This window comes from Scyliorhinus canicula, chromosome 2 (assembly GCF_902713615.1).
Source record: "Scyliorhinus canicula chromosome 2, sScyCan1.1, whole genome shotgun sequence".
NCBI lineage: Eukaryota > Metazoa > Chordata > Chondrichthyes > Carcharhiniformes > Scyliorhinidae > Scyliorhinus > Scyliorhinus canicula.
The window spans coordinates 253900060-253912669 of record NC_052147.1 but is presented as its reverse complement, the minus strand read 5'-3'; the positions used below and the strand labels follow the sequence as shown (position 1 = coordinate 253912669).

Below are 12610 nucleotides of genomic sequence, written 5' to 3'. Positions count from 1 at the left end.
ATCTGTTACATTACAATCAAATGCAAATTGATGCGAATAAACATGCTGAAACCCCAAATTCTTTCCAAAGTGTTGCTTATAATTAATATTATAAAGACAGAATTGCATTTATATAGAACTGTTCATGACCTCAGAATTTCCCCAAAGTGCTTTAGAGCCAATAAGTGTACTGTTGGAATATACCAACTCTGTACTATTCCACTTGAACAGAGCAGTTTAAAAAAATGGACAGCTAATCTAGCCATACAATGGTTATTCAGTTTGGATATATTGCCGAAGGAGGAGATTTGGCCTATTGGTTCTGCACCGACCCTCCGAAAGAGCACTCTACATAGGCCCATTCCCCCGCACTATCCCCATAACCCCATGCATTGATCATGGCGAATCCACCTAACCTGCACATCTTTGGACTTTGTTAGGAAACCGGAGCACCCGGAGGAAACCCACGCTGACATGGGGAGAATGTGCAAATCCCAGAGCTCCAAGGCCAGAATCGAATCCGGGTCCCTGACACTATGAGGCAGCAGTACTAACCATTGCGCCACCATTTTGCTCATCACAAAATCCTTTTTACATACTTACAGTGTCAAATACTTTTTGGGGAGTTGATTAGGATCAATGCAGAAGTTTGGTTTGTGTTCTGTGGGGTGTAATGAGTGCTAACAGTGCGTAGCATGAGCACTCACCTATGTGGTAAAACTGCTTCTAAAAGACGGGGGAACCTCAAAAGGGTCAGATATACTGCTGGCTATTTTCTAAAAGTATTTGTGCACAAAAGACCAAATCAACTGAGCACCTTCTGATGGCAGAAATCAATATCTTCATTGGCTTCAAATTCACCAGGACTCTGGGAACCTAAAACATTAAGAGAACACACAATCAGTCAATGTCCCCACGCATGGTTTCGAAAGATTCCACAAATGTCATGATGGAGGTTAACATGTTAAAACGGATTGTACGATCCTGAGAAGACACTGAGATAAACGTTTTACAAGGACTCCAATAGTGGAAAGTGAGAGGACAAGATAAAATTCAGAAATTTAGATCAAAGCTTTTTTATGGTGAAGCCAGTGGTATAGTGGCATTGTTCCTGGACTAGTAATCCAGAGATCCAGGGTAATGGGCTGGGGTCAGGGTTCGAATCCCACCAGGGCAGATGGTAGAGTTTGAATTCAATTTTTAAAATCTGGAATTAAAAGTCTAATGACCATCATGAAACCATTGTCAATTGTTGTTAAAAAAAACATCTGGTTCACGAATGTCAATCAGGGAAGGAAATCTGTCATCCTTACCTGGTCTGGCCTATACTTCATACCCACAGCAATGTCATCTTAAACACCCTCAGGTATGGGCAATAAATGCTGGCCCAGCCAGCGAAACCCACATCCCATAAAAAGGAACTTTAAAAAAACTATTGATAAACAGGAATATACAACTAGCCTCAGACAAACAATAAAGTTGTTGCTGTCCAAAATAAAATGGAGCAAAGGCAGGCATTTTAGATCTAGGACAACCTTTCTTTGGGCCCTCTTTCCAGTCCTCACTTTCATATTCGCTCAATAGGCTTAGGGTGTGGTGTATTCCTGGCAATGATTTGAGTTCACTAGTATGCTAATACCGGCACGATAAAGAAGCAGACCCGATGTAAACTATCTGCATCAATTTAACATGAGAGCCACATCATATCAAATTGAACTGACATTTGGCCTTTTCACAGGTTTAGCCCGCACTGTGGTTGTACCATTAGCCGGAGGAGAACGAAGTTATCTCGGAGAGCTAAACATTTGTTATTTGGTCCCAGTTGGAAAACGTTGTAAATTAAACGGGGGGTGGGACTGGCTGCCTTTTATGAAATCCAGAAAGCTTTATGCAGTGCAAACACTCAGCACCAAATTTAAAATAAGTCCCAATGTAACAAAAGCATCCGTAAAATGCACAGAGAAGAAACGAGTTTTGGATGCAACTCCTCACGAATTGTGTGGCCCGAGCCAGGCGAATGCTGTGGACAAGAGCCAATTCACTGCATTCAACACATGGAATTGGGGGGGGGGGGGGGGGGGGGGTTATTTCCCTGTTGCACACATCTTTCCTTTTCCATTTCTCTTTTTTGCACTTTTAAGTCGTGACATTATTTCTCTTAAGGGCAGGCAGCAGTAAGATAATTTTTGCACACTAAGTTGCCAAAGACTTTTGTTTTGAAGAGCCATGCCTGGATGGAGGAAGACATTAAACACTGGGGAGGGGAGAGGGATTTGGGAATGGAGGGGAGAGGCAAAAAAATCCCTCTGACTGAAGCATCTCGCAGAAAGCAGACGCGGCGCAGGGAGAAGCTGGGCGCCCTGCATGTCCTGCTGCCAGAAAGTGGCGCTTGGTCCGAGAGGGCAACAAAGCATTTTTTTTGCTCGTCCTGGACGGAGCCGTCTTTTCAAACTTTTAACAGCTCCGGTGCTGGGGAGGCGAGCGGGCAAAGACCATCCTCCCTATCTCACCTTCTCTCCCACTGAGGGGAGGTGACTCGGGGCCGCGCGCCTTTGCGCGCGCGAGGTGACTCGGGGTGTGTGCCCGTGCGGCGGCGGCGGCGGCGCCTGGGACGTACCTGGGGGGTGTCAACGCGCACGGTGCGCCTGCCGGCTGTCATGGTGACGGAGCCGCCCGGAGGAGGTGGTGCGGGGGAAGAGACGGGCCTGAGTGACAGGTGGGGGCCGGCAGCAGCTTGGCAGCTCGCGCTTCAGCGGTTAGGGCCGCTTCCTTTAAAAACGCTCCGCCGCCGCGCGCGCGCCCCCCCCCCCCCCCCCATTGAGCCAGTCGTTTTTTTTAATGGATTGGGGGGGGGGGGGGGGGGGGGGGTTGGAGGAAAACGTTGGAATCATTTTAACTTCACGGTTGGTTGTTTTGGGTGGTGGTGGGGCTCGTTCAGTTCGCTAGGCCCAAGGGAGGGCCTCGGTGTTGCCTGGAAGGTGCTCCTGTCTGCGGCCCGGGCGGGGTTAGACACACACACTCTTTCGACAACATTTGTGAAGCTGCAGTAGTGCCATGATGTTTTTTTTCTTTGCAGTTTTCACCTCGCGGTTTTTGTGTCGGAGTTGGGCGAACTAAGTCCTCCTCCGAGAGAGATGCGCTCTCCAAAACGCTGCTGACACCGAATGCACCCACCCCGCCTCTTGGTGAAATGCCACTTACCCAGTGACCAGAACTACATTAGCCCCTCTCGAACCGAGAGCGAGCAACCTTCACTGCCCGGGTTGCTGTTTTTAAACAAAAGTTTGCAACAATATCCGCACAAAAATTCCTGACAAAGTGAATTTTGGGGTGGGAGAAGCGCACGGAAGGAAATGCGCATTCGTTTGTAATCAACTGCGATTAGGTCGACATTCATTCAAAACATTTTGGAAAGTATCACCCGCTTTCTGAATATACCTTCCTTTAACTCAACCTCAGTAGCACGACACGAGAGAATTGATGTCCAGACGTTTCAAAATAGCTTACATGATTTAGTTTGGAAACTAAGTATTTTAATGGAAAATATTGAGATGCGAACCCAATATTTTTCTCTGGGTATTGCTTATTGTCATTTCTGCTCGCATTTCTCTAGTCCTTGGAGTGAGACATACCTGGAGCTTTCAATACAAACTAAAATATAAATGGCCTACTGCTGAACAATAGACAAATTCTATGCTTTTACAGTGTTGTATCAATAATTTAACTTTCTTGAATCACAGGCTGCAGTGATATTTTGTGGGTACTGCAAGGAAGTGACAAGAAGGTCCACTGAAGGTAGTTTTAGTAATTGTAATAAGTTTGCCTTGGTGTTAGAAAACAAAATGTACTGGAATTCCTCGGCCGATGAATAAGCATCTGCAGAAAAGAGGAGATAATGTTTGAATTGTAGCATCTTTGTCAGAACTCAGCATTTCTGTTTCTTATTCCGATTTCAGAAATCTCTTCCTTTTTGCTGCTGCTTTCTGTATATTCATATTACTTTGTTTATTTTCCCTAATCGTAATCAGTGCCATAAATAGTATTTTTAATATACAATTTTCTTGTTTTTGGCAATTCCTTACAAGTGGATTTTACTGTAGGTCAGTATTACTTCCATTGGGTGGAAAGTGTTTACTGGATGTCCTGAGGTAACAAAAGGCTTAAGTTTTTTTGGGCGCTTTTGCTTGAGTTGGAAGAACTGAGTCTTACTCAAAAGAAATGTGCTCTTCAAAATGTTGCTGACATTGAAATTATTGGTGAAATGCCACTAATGGGCTTTTTGATGGTGCTCTTGAATTTAAATTGAAATGCTAGATTTTTCTCCCTAAAGTGACGTATCAGATTGTCAGAAACAAATACAGCTCAGTCTCATGACTGACTGATTGTCTATTTTTTAATTCAGTGAAACATTGAGATTAGCCTTACATTGGGGACCTTTGATCTGTAAAATGTCCAGTATGTTTTGTGTGCATCTATATAATGTATACATTTATCATTCCATATGATTAAATTATAATTGCAGTATACAGTCATGACTATTTCAAATGCACAATATTGAGGTAAGATTTAGTGATGACATAACTGATGCAAAGATGTCAAATGAGAGCTTTCTACCTAAATTATGGTTATTTAGCCTCCTGTAACGGTATACTAAGTGCACAAGAAGAGAAGGAAAGGTTCTTAAGGAACAATGGAACAAATATGAGCACTTTGGTGATCTAAAAAATACTCCTTATTTTATGTACGCTATATAATAATAGCCAAATGTTTCTTTGTTTTAAAACTCTATAGATTTGGTAGAGGTATCCATAATTTGAAACCTCAATTGAGTATCTGAGCAGAGACTGTTCCCATTGGCCAAAGAATGGCAAATCGCAGGTCACATATTTAAAAATAATTTTCTTTTAGAAAATTAGAGTACCCAATTCATTTTTTTCCAATTAAAGGGCAATTTAGCGTGTTTAATCCACCTACCTTACACATCTTTGGGTTGTGGGGGTGAAACCCACGCAAACACAGGGAGAATGTGCAAACTCCACATGGACAGTGACCCGGAGCCGGGATCGAACCTGGGACCTCGACGCCTTGAGACTGCAGTGCTACCACTGTGCCAACGTGCTGCCCTGCATATTTAAAAGAATTCGCAAAAGAAGCAGTGGTGACATGAGGAATAACATTTCTATGTAGCCAGTGGTTAGGATCTAGAATGTCTTAGAATGTGGTGAAGACAGGTTCAATTGAAGAATCCAAGAGGAATTTGGACTATTATCTGAAAAATAATTGCTGCAATTAATATACAATTACTAGAGGCTATATTATAGGAGACCGTATTTACAATAATTTATGGATAAATGTAAGTATCTGAAAAAGAAGAATATGCAGGACATATTGGGTTAAGGCAGGGGAGTGGCACTGGGTGAATATCTGGTATGCCACTGAGCCATCCTGACAAGAAAAATTTCAGCTTCCAATCTCTGTTCTATATGAGTTTAACAGGTCTGAATTAATAAGAACATAAGAACTAGGAGCAGGAGTAGGCCATCTGGCCCCTCTAGCCTGCTCCGCCGTTCAATGAGATCATGGCTGATCTTTTGTGGATTTAGCTCCACTTTCCGGCCCGAACACCATAACCCTTAATCCCTTTATTCTTCAAAAAACTATCTATCTTTATCTTAAAAATATTTAATGAAGAAGCCTCTACTGCTTCACTGGGCAAGGAATTCCATAGATTCACAACCCTTTGGGTGAAGACGTTCTCCTAAACTCAGTCCTAAATCTACTTCCCCTTATTTTGAGGCTATGCCCCCTAGTTCTGCTTTCACCCGCCAGTGGAAACAACCTGCCCGCATCTATCCTATCTATTCCCTTCATAATTTTATATGTTTCTATAAGATCCCCCCATATCTTCTAAATTCCAACGAGTACAGTCCCAGTCTACTCAACCTCTCCTCGTAATCCAACCCCTTCAACTCTGGGATTAACCCAGTGAATCTCCTCTGCACACCCTCCAGTGCCAGTACATCCTTTCTCAAGTAAGGAGACCAAAACGGAACACAATACTCCAGGTGTGGCCTCACTAACACCTTATACAATTGCAGCATAACCTCCCTCGTCTTAAACTCCATCCCTCTAGCAATGAAGGACAAAATTCCATTTGCCTTCTTAATCACCTGTTGCACCTGTAAACCAACTTTTTGAGACTCATGCACTAGCACACCCAGGTCTCTCTGCACAGCAGCATGTTTTAATATTTTATCATTTTAAATAATCCCGTTTGCTGTTATTCCTACCAAAATGGATAACCTCACATTTGTCAACATTGTATCCCATCTGCCAGACCCTAGCCCATTCACTTAACCTATCCAAATCCCTCTGCAGACTTTCGGTATCTACTCATCTTAGTGTCGTCTGCAAACTTGGACACATTACCCTTGGTCCCCAACTCTAAATCATCTATGTAAATTGTGAACAATTGTGGGCCCAACTCCGATCCCTGAAGGACACCACTAGCTACTGATTGCCAACCAGAGGAACACCCATTAATCCCCACTCTTTGCTTTCTATTAATTAACCAATCCTCTATCCATGCTACTACTTTACCCTTAATGCCATGCATTTTATCTTATGCAGCAACATTTTGTGTAGCACCTTAAAGATATTTGACCTTATAAAATCTTAGCTCAATAAGCTAAGGAAAAAGAGGGAGAAGATTAGGGAGTAGAGGAAAGGGGGATAAAGTTTAAGCACAACAGTATAACACCTTTAATGCATTAAAATGTCCTGATGCAGTTCACAGTGTGAAGGGAAAGTGGAAACGTAGTCAAAAGGGAACCTAGCATGCAATCAGAGTTAGGGGAGATTGGTGGAAAAGAAAAATTTTGGTCTTCGAAAGTGAAAAGAGAATCAGAGAACTTTACTTTATAAAAAATAAATTTAAAGTACCCAATTCTTTTTTTCCCAATTAAAGGGCAATTTTGCATGGCCCATTCACCTACCCTGCACGTCTTTGGGTTGTAGGGGAGAGACCCATGCAAACACGGGGAGAATGTGAGCTTCGCGTAAGAAATTCTAATGTGAAAATGGTTGGTTTTAAGTAAGCACAGTATGGGAACTCTGCAAACAATGATAGTTCAAAGCGGGAGGATGTGGCTAGGTTGCATAATAGGCCAGAGACGGATTTTGCAGGATATCGATATTGTTTTGGAGGTAACTGTTTTACTGATGTTGGTTGAAGGCTAAATATTTGCCAGGATATCAGGGAGAACTTATCTGTTCATCAAAATAGTGCCACAGGATCTCCTGTGACTACATGAGAGGGCAGACTCATTCAAGGGGTGGCACCTTCCAAAATGCAGCAATTCTTCATTATTACACTGAACTGATGGTCTAGATTGTGTTTAAGTCTCGAGTTGGATTTGAACTCACAATGTCCACCGTAACCTGGAGGCAAGTGCTGCCACTGAGCCATTCATATCAAAGGCTGAAGGAAGTTTAAAGCTAGAGTGTGACAAGACTCCAGAGATGAGAGGTTTGCCATATGAGGAGAGATTGAACTGTTTAGGCCTATACTCTCTAAAGTTTAGAAGAATGAGGGGAGATCTAATTGAGGTATACAAGATACTAAAAGCTATGGATAAAGTGTATGTGGAGCTGATGCTTCCTCTTGTGGGCCATTCTAAAACGAGAGTTCATAATTTTGAAAAGGAGGTGGCAAATTTAAAACCGATTTGAGGAAAAACTATTCCCAAAGTGTTGTGAATCTGGAATTCGCTACCCCAGAGTGCGATGGATGCAGGGACGGTTAGTACATTTAAGGAGAAGTTGGACAGATTTTTAATTGGTAATGGGTTGAAGGTTTATGGAGAAAGGGCAGGATGGTGCAGTTGAGGCCAGGATGGGATCAGCCATGATCACATTGAGGGTGTTCGGCTGGGGAGGCTAAATTGCCTACTCCCACTCTTAGGTCATGTTTTCTCAGGAGGAGATGCTCTGGCTGATTTTGCAATCTAGCTCTTGGCCTGAAACATCGTAGGTAGCAGATGAGGAACATATCAGCCGTGATAGAATGGTGGAGCAGACTTGATGGGCCGAATGGCCTAATTCTGCTCCTATATCTTATGAGCAGGAATTTGAAATTCAGGTGCAATTTGGGGGAGGTAGTAGTGCAGTGGTGTTGTCACTGGATAATAATTCAGAAACCCAGGGGTAATGGTCTGGGGACCCAGGTTTGAATCCCACCACGGCAGATGATGAAATTTGATTAGAGTGAAAATCTGGAATTAAAAGTCTGATGACAATCATTGTCGATTGTTGTAAAAAAAAATCATCTTGTTCACTAATGTCATTTAGGGAAGTGAATTTGCAATCCTTACCTGGTCTGGCCTACATGTGACCCCAGATCCACAGCAATGTGGTTGACTCTTACAATGCCCTGTGAAATGCCATTCAGTTCAAGGGCAGTTAAGGATGGCTAATAAATGCTGGCCTAGCCAGCAAAGCCCAATGTCATGATTGAATAAAAGGACATTTTTTTAACCTAACCTGCCAGGTAGGAAACTGACGGGATGAGACAAGCCACACCCTTTTTACTCTCATTTGATTTTACACTTTAAAGTGGAAAGCAAAATTGGCAAGGGTGTAAATTAGGCTACATTTGATCCATAAGTTTCTTACAAGCTGGTTAGGCTACAATTCCCACCATTGTGTTGGGAAGATAGGGAGTCTGTGAAGATGGGATTAATGAGCGAATGAGACATTATATGGGCAGCTTGTTCAGGTGGAGGATTGAAGGTTGATCAGGGCCTTGGCGAAATTGGGTGTCTTCTTCTTGGGCAGACCCTCAGGTCCGAGGATGTCTTGCTTCTACTCTGTGGAGTTGAGTTATGTGGTGGCTGTATAGTCCAATCATGGATCTGCAGACTCTGCCACAGGTTTGGCAGGTGGGTGAGGGTGGGATGCTCTGTTCTGCGTGCTCTTTCCACTGTTTACGCTTGGCCTCCGTGTGCTCCACACTGCGACGCTGGAGGTGTTTGACACCTTCAGGGATGCTTCTTCAGTTTGTGCATTCTAAGGCAAGCGATTCCCATGTATCATAGAATCATAAAATAGAATTTACAGTGCAGAAGGAGGCAGTTCGGCCCATTGAGTCACCACTGGCCCCTGCAATGCATCCTGCTTAAGCCCACATGTTCACCCTATCCCAGTAACCCCACCTAACCATTGGTCACTAAGGGGCAATTTAGCATGGCCAATCCACCTGCATACCTTTGGAAAAAGTGCAAACTCCACACAGTCATCCAAGGCCGGAATTTGAACCCAGGTTCCTGGAGCTGTGAGGCAGCAGTGCTAACCACTGTGTCACCATGCCGCCCACAGCAGTGCTAACCACTGTGCCACCGTGTCAGTGGGAATGTGGCATTTATTAAGGGAGTTTTTCAGAGTGTCTTTGTAATGTTTTCTCTGCCCTCCTAGTGATCGCTTGCCATTGTAGAACTTGGAGTAGAGCACTTGTTTTGGGAGATTTGTGGAAAATGATGCCCACCCACACATTGCAACTAGTCAAGCATGACCAGTGCCTTGATCCTGGGGATATTGGCCTAGGAGAGCATGTTCACGTTGGTACGCCTATCCTGCCAGTGGATATGAAGCATTTTGTGGGGCAATGTTGGTGATACCTCTCCAGGGATTTGTAGTGTCTACTGTTCATTTTCCATGTTTTTGACGCATACAGGAGGGAAGCGACCTTGGCTGCTCCGCAAACCATGAGCTTGGTGCTGGATTTGAGGTCTCAGTTTTCGAACACTCTGTTCCTATCTGTGCGAAGACTGCACTGGCACATTGGAGTTGATGCTGGATTTTATCGGCGATGTCTGCTCGGAGGCTCCCGAGGTATAGGAAATGATCCACTTTGGTCAGGTTCTCTTGATGATCTGTGGGGGGTGAAGTTTTGCGTGGCAGGAGCGGGCTGGTAGAGAATCTTGTTTTCCGGATGTTTAGTCTGAGGATCATTCTCTATATACCTCGGTGAATGCGTTGATGATGGTTTGTAGTTCGGCCTCGGAGTGTGTGTGCACACAGGCATTGTCTGTGTACTGCAGCTTGATGACAGAGTTGGGGTGGTCTTGGTTCTAGCCTGGAGGCATCAGAGGTTGAACAGTTTCCTGCTTGTCAAGTAGTTTAGCTCCATTTCAATGGGGATCTTCAGAGTGATGGGTTGGAGTGTTGCTGTGAGGAAGATGGAAAACAGCTTTGGTGCAATGACACAGCCCAGTTTGCTTACAATTTGGTGAGGATCACGGCTTGCCTTTCTTGGAGAGCAGGGGGAGAACAGTGATGAATTTCTGCAGTAATTGGGTGTGAGGTTGATAAAATCTGTGGAGGTAAGGTATGCCAGAGAGAGATAGAAATGATCCTGATGGGGGATCAGAAGTTCAAATTTACCTCTGGGTTGTACAGCATGCCAAGGTTTTGTATGGTCTGGGGCTGCCTGCATATGTGGCCAGGAAGAAGGTGGAGCCATTGGAGATTATGTTTATTTTTAGAAAAACATGGTCCTTGCTGAAGTTTATTTTACATCAAAGATTATATTTTTCTGCAATCTGTTGATGGTCTTAAATAAATGAGGAAAGCAAGTTTAAAACAAAAATGATTGAAGCACTAGTATCTGAATACTCAGGAACCAGTGTTTTTACATGCTTGAATAGGAGCCGCTATGCTTAAAGGAATGCTTCATAGTATTTTATGAAAATATAACCTTTAAAATATAGGATCAAACATAAAGGAGAGTCTACCATAGTTAAAAGCCTTGTAATCATGAGGGTGGGTGTATTTCACATCCAATTAATAATATAGAAACAAAATTGAATGTCTGAAAGTAAGGAGCTAATTTCAAACAGAATGCAGATTGTGTGCCATCCAATAAACTTTTTTTTCTCTTGAATCTAAATAAACTGGTGTCGTTAAAAAGACTATACATCTGCTAGAGTTTATTTTATTTTCTTTGGAGTGTGCATTTCCTCTGCATATTTTGCGGATCCAATATATTAAAATTACAAAATTCTTGTAGGGCTCTGTTGCAATGCCCCCCCACCACCCCCAGATGACTACTTCTGTTGAGTAGCTTGCCAATTCTTGATGGCTGACTCACACTTCAAGTATCGTCACTCGTCACATGGGTGAGATACTAGGGATGGTTTACCCCAGCAAGAGACATTGCCTTGAGTGGTGGAGAAAATGAATGATTTAGTTTAGTAGCTGTACAGTGAGACTGCTTTAGCACATGTTTGTGAAGGAATTGGATATCAGGTTACTCATAATGTTCCTATCAGAAGATTTGGGCTAATTTATCGTCAACAAAAACAGTAAATGCTGGAAAACCTCAGCAGGTCTGACAGCATCTGTGGCGAGGACAAAGCGAATGTTTAGATGACTCCTGGTCAAAGCTAGAGAGAACTGGAAATAGGATACGATTTATACTGTTGTGGGGGGGGGGGGGGGGGGTGGGGGGGGGGGGGGGGGGGGGGAGGTAGAGCAGTGGGCTGGATTGAGGGCCAGCGGTAGGTAGAGGCAAGGGAGAGATTGACAAAAATGTCTTGGACAAAAATACAAAGGGAATATAAATGGTGGTGATTATGGTTAAGAAGGATTTTGATAGTGGCACATTAAGAGATCGGAATGTGTTAATGGTAGAACAAAGGTAATCAGTGTGTCAAAAGACAACTTGGAACAGGGAACAGATGGTCCTAGAAGGGTGCGGTGGGGGGAGGTTAGATGGTGGTAAGGGAAAATGGATCCGTGGAAGAAATGAAAATCAATTGATAGCAATAAAAATGGGATGAAGGTGGAGAAGAGAGTTAGTCTCAAGTTGTTGAGTTCCATATTAAGCCCAGAAGGCTGTAACATGCCTTATTGGAAGATGAGGTGCTGTTCAACCAGTATTGGGCTTTACTGGAACGTTGCAGTAGCAGCAGGCCAAAGACACACATATGGTCATGAAAACAGGATGGTTTGTTGAAATGGAAAGCGATGGGAAGGTATGGGTCCTACTTGCGGTCAGACCGAAGGTGTTCTGCAAAGAAATCCAGTCTGCGTTTAGTTTCTACAATGTAGAGTAGACTGCATTGGAACATAGAGTAGATGAAGGAGATGCACATGAGGCGCTGCTTCATCGGAAAAGTGTGTTGAGGCCCTTGGATGGTGAACAGGGAGGAGGTAAAAGGGCAGTTGTTGCACCTTCTGCAATTGCATGGGAAGATGCTGTGGGAAGAGGGTGATGTGTTGGGGGTGATAGAGGAGTGGACTAGGGTATCCCGGAGGAAACAGTCATTGCGGAATGCTGACAGGGGTAGTGAGGGGAAGATGTGTTTGGTGGTGACATCAGGCTGGATTTGGCAGAACTGGTAGAGGATGATCCTTTGAATGCGGAGGCTGGTGGGGTGACAAGTCAGGACAATGGGGACCCTATCCTGGTTCTGAGAGGGAGGAGAAGGGGTGAGAGCAGAGGTGCGGGAGATGGGTCGGACAAGGCTGAGAGTCCTGTTAACCACCGTGGGTTGGAAACCCTGATAAGGAAGACGTGTCAGCAGCACAGTTTTGGAAAGTGGCATCATTGGAATAGATGTGACAGAGACAA

At 43.8% G+C, this 12610-nt stretch overlaps 1 protein-coding gene across 9 annotated transcripts in view; it reads left to right on the top strand.

Moving 5' to 3' along the window:
- The first annotated feature begins 2569 nt into the window (after positions 1-2569).
- The window catches only part of gtdc1 (glycosyltransferase-like domain containing 1), a 459381-nt gene continuing 449340 nt past the window's right edge, over positions 2570-12610 (top strand). For 5 of the 9 annotated variants that reach the window (XM_038789963.1, XM_038789957.1, XM_038789967.1 and 2 more), the window contains exons 1-2: positions 2570-2695; positions 3720-3774. The gene's annotated coding sequence lies outside the window, so the exon portion shown is untranslated. The remainder of the gene's footprint in view (positions 2696-3719; positions 3775-12610) is intronic. The other 4 variants (XM_038789965.1, XM_038789960.1, XM_038789966.1 and 1 more) reach the window with 1 other exon arrangement.